We start from the raw sequence: 5,032 nt of genomic DNA, 5'->3' as shown, positions 1-5,032 counted from the left end.
GTATGATTTAAAAATAAATGACTTATTTATTTTTGTCATATTCTAATTTTCAATTCATACTAAAAGTCTATATTAGTGAATTCTTAATTTTCTTTTTCTTTTTCGATTACCATGCAAACACAAAGTCTTGAATATATTTATTTCAAATCTTTTTATTTCAAACAAAATAATTAGGTTTAAAAGGGGTACTTGCATGGATAGCCATTAGCCCATAAATATTATAATTTATAGAACAAGAGAAAAGTAATTCCATATATAGAACAAAAAATGATAAAAGTCCAAAAAGTCCATACCCAGCCCACACTCGCTTCTTTCCGATTTTCTTAAATTGAAAGTCATCACTGATAGCAGCTATCCGTGATAGCCACTAAGAGTTGCTATCAGTGATCAGTTGCTACCACTGATAACTGCTATCAACGAATATCACTTATAACTGCTACTAGTGATGAATTTCAATTTGAGAAATGTGATATCAATTACTATCATAGATAGTTGTTATCAGTGATAACTTTCAATTTGAGAAATGTGCTATTAGTTGCTATTACTAAAAGTTGTTATCAATGAATCACTGATAGCTACTATCAGTGATGCTTTCAATTTGACAAATGTGCTATTAGTTGCTATCACTGATAACTACTATCAGTGATAGCTGCCTCGAAGCTTCACACCCAGAACCTTCTCCATCTTCGTCAAAACCTAACTCAATCCACCTTCTTCGCTGCCTTAATCAACGAAAACTACCACCCGCAGTTTCAAGTCACCCTGTTGTTTGGAGCATCATCGACAACAACTCCGACAAGGAATTCACTGACATCATCTATGAGAAGGTTGTCGAAGAAGCCATTGCGAAGGTTTCAATTGAGCTTCAAATTTGAGACTTTGGCAAGGAATCCACCAACTCCACCTCTGACTTCCCCACCACAGACGACTTCTCCACCTGCAACCCACCACCGACATCCCCACCAGCTCCAACTCGTACACCAATCGGAAAAAGGAAAAAAGAGATGATGCACGTACAACAGAGGGAAAACTTGAAATTTTAAAAACAAATAAAAAATTGATGGTTCAATGTGTACTATATTTGCAAATATTTAAAAAATGTGCTTTATTTTTAGATAGTCTTCCTAATTTTTCTATCTATTACAATTTTCCATATATACATGTTGTTGTGAACTTGAGGAGCATAATACGACATGAATACCAATAAATATAATATTAAAATAAATTAAACAAAATAAATAAATATATGAAATAAATAAATAAATAAAGTAAATAAAATAAAAAGGATGGATTTCTCCACTTTCTCCAATCTTTTTAGATTTTTTCCAATGTGTGTGTCTTCCAAAACCTACCAAATGCCACTATTTATAGGTAATTTGGCAAGTAGAAGGTAGATGACATGGACACTAATAATGTGCAATTCTGAGACATATGGGCAACACTATGAAAAATAAGGGCATGACATATGGTCCATGGATACTGAGCATGAACTTCTAATGGACATTTATTATCATAATATTTACAATACTCTCCCTTAGTTGTCCATTATATATATGAAATATGTCTCGTTAAAATCTTACTAAGAAAAAATCCATCGGGAAAAAAAATCCTAGTGAAGGAAAAGGAGTACATATTTCATATAATCTAATACTCTTAAAAGAATACAGTATAATTACTCCCTCTCATGGAAACATCATTTGAGATCTTTGAGTCTCCGCATTCCAATGTTTTGCATCAATTTTTTAAAGGTCGCGAAAGGTAATACTTTTATAAATAAATTTGTCAAGTTATCCTTCTAACAAATTTGTTGTACAGTGATGTCACCATTTTCTTCAAGATCACAAGTGTAGAAAAGTTTTGGTGAAATATGCTTTGTTCTATCTCCTACATATCCTCCTTTGATTTGGGATGTGCATGCTGTGTTGTTTTCATATAATATCGTTGGAAGATATTTACTAGAAGACAAACCACATATTCCATAAAAGTGCTAAGTCATTGACCTTAGCCATACACATTCTCGGCTACCCTCGTGAATTGCAAGAATTTCAGCATGACATGAGGAAGTAACCATTATGGTCTGTTTCATTGATCGTCGTGATATAAAAATTCCCCTCCACGTACTAAGTAATCTGTTTAAGATCTAGCTTGTATGGATTAGATAACTAACCTGCATCTTCACAATCCAACTAGATCATAATTAGATTTATTAGAATAAAATAAATAAATGTAAACGAATTCTTAAATAAAATGTACCATATGTTTAACTCTACTCTAATATCCTCCTTTTGGAGGAATATCATATATATGTAACAAAATTACTGAAAAATACTACAAAGTGCAGTGTATAAACTAGTAAAACTATGTAAGTGCACTTATTTCTCAAAATTTATGGTTCTTGAGAACCTAACATTCTTCATTGTCTTTCTGAGATCAGATGATATATCTTTTTCACATTGAGTGAGTGAACCACTATAGGAGTATTCAATGATGTACATACGCCACAAAAGATCTTTTATGTATAAATTAATGCAATTCCATTTCTTTTATGCTTTATTTGCAAGCTAAGGCAAAATTTATCATCTCGATTTCTTTCTTCAGAAATTCTATTATCTTTGAAATCTCTTCAATAGTTTCTGCTTAAATCATGGACATATAGTAAATATCAAATTGTGATTTCTTTATAAAAAGATATGGACAAATAGGGTTATTTTTGTACCCTCATACCAACAAATATTGAATAAGATGATTATATCACATTTATCAGAAATATTTTATAAGAATCTCTATAATATATATATGACTTTCTAATATTTTAATTATAAGATTATAATATCTTTAATTTTTCAGGAATTTTCATAAATATCATTATTAAAAGATTCATATAAATGTGGTATGACTACATCTATAAGATGTATACTAAACTTTTCATACACAATCAGATAAATTGAATATCTCATGGTATTGTATATCGACCATTAGAGAATATGTTTTTATAATTAATACCAATCTATTGCAAGAATTATTGTGGGATTTGTCTCATTTTATATCTTGTGACTTCGCTCTATTTGTTTTACAAATACTCCACTTGTATTCCACATGCTTGACATTCTCTGATGTCTAAACTACTCGTCCTTACAATTTGAAAAATGAATTTATTTATATTAGAATGTTTCTTTCCACATAAGCCAATCCTTTCTATGCCAATATTTTTCATACTCACTTTCATAAATAATATCGTGAATAACATTGTATGCAAAAATGTTGTCAACTTATATGATTCCTTAATTTATTGAGATCTCATCATTATTCTCATTTACTTCAATATCCTTATGAGTATCATATCTGTTGGAGTTGATGCCTTAAATTTCGTAGGGTTTCATAGTTTGTAATTGTAATGTACAAACATTTTATTTATGTAATAAAATATGTGATGTTTTATTTAAAAGTTAGTTGCATTAACCATAAACCAATAAACTAACATCTAAGGTTATCTTTGTAGCTTAAACATGTATGTAGAGACATACAGGTGGATCATGTTTGAGTGATAATCTAAATGGTCTGTAGTAGATGGATAAGGCTGGATACCTTATCCTGGTGACATTACGAGTATGACCTACTTTATAGATGTTACAATTATTGTAAAGTGCTACAAATGATCTGATCCTAACCATTCATGTGGAGACATATGAGCGAGGATATTTTATACAAAGGAGTTTGTATAAAACCGGACCACAAAATGTTTAGTTTCATTATATAATGTCATTCATAATAGAGACTTACATTTCACTAGGATGATAATAGGTAACATGACCTGAATCTTGAGTGAGTTGTGAACTCCTACCTATGAAGACGGTCCTTTGATTTCTATGGGTGAGAGTGGTCAGATCGCCGACTCAACAAGCCTACCATTTTGGGGATGTTGGGATTGATGTCCTAAACTTTCGTAAGGTCATGTAGTTTGTAAACACTTGTATGAACAAACGCTTGTGATGTAATAATATGACATATTTTCTTCATTATTGTCTATGAAATATGAAATATTTTATTTGCATTAACCACAAACCAATAAACTAAGATCCCTAGTTGTCGTTGTAACTTAAGCATGTATGTGGAGACATTCAAGTAGATCATGCCTTAAGTGATAACCTAAATGGTCTGCAGTATATGGATAAAGGAGGGAAACCTTATCCTGGTGACACTACTAATATGACCCGCTTTGTAGATGTTACAGTGTTGTAAAATGCTACAGATGATCTGATCCTGATCATTCATATGGATATATGCGAGCAGGGGTGTCCTATACAAAGGAGTTTGTATAAGATCGGACCACGAAGTATTTAGTCTCGTTATATAGTTCATGACAGTGACTTTCATTTCACTAGGATGACCATAGATAACATGACCTTAATCCTGAGTGAGTTGGGAACTCCTGCCTATGAGGGTTGTCCTTTGATTTGCATGGGTACGAGTGGCCAGATTGCCGAATCAAGCCTACCACTTTGGGGATTCGTCTAATTGGGGAGCTGGGAACTCAGCTACACAAGATGGAATCTACTCCTTCCCCGAAGCAGGGGTAAGTAGATAGATTGCTCCCATAAGGGCTGTTCTGGGGCTTGAACGATGTGGCGCCACATACCTTTATGACCCGAGAGGTGTCCATTCATAGTAGGACTATGATGTGTTGTTCATTAGAGGAATCATTGGTACTTAAGGAGTTAGATGTAACTACAGGTGCAAAACGAAAAATTAGCCCAACTGTACTTATAAGCGATTTGTGAAAGGTTATCGTACTGTTGACTGGTTATATCTGATGGACACAGAAATATATCTGTAGTGAGAAGAGTGCAGTTTTCGATCTTTAATGGAGTGCCCGATAGTTAACGGATGGTGGATCTCGTGATTAAAGAGTTTAGTCAGCTATTCACGTACCGTTGGAGCTTCAAGCTACAAGTCCATAAGGTTCTCTTGGTAGTTCAATGGATTCAAGTTGAGAATCAGTTTTTGGGTCAATTTGAAATGTTCAAATTGACAA

This window comes from Benincasa hispida, chromosome 10 (assembly GCF_009727055.1).
Source record: "Benincasa hispida cultivar B227 chromosome 10, ASM972705v1, whole genome shotgun sequence".
Classification (NCBI taxonomy): domain Eukaryota; kingdom Viridiplantae; phylum Streptophyta; class Magnoliopsida; order Cucurbitales; family Cucurbitaceae; genus Benincasa; species Benincasa hispida.
The sequence above is the reverse complement of the archived record's forward strand: the minus strand, read 5'-3'. Positions refer to the sequence as shown.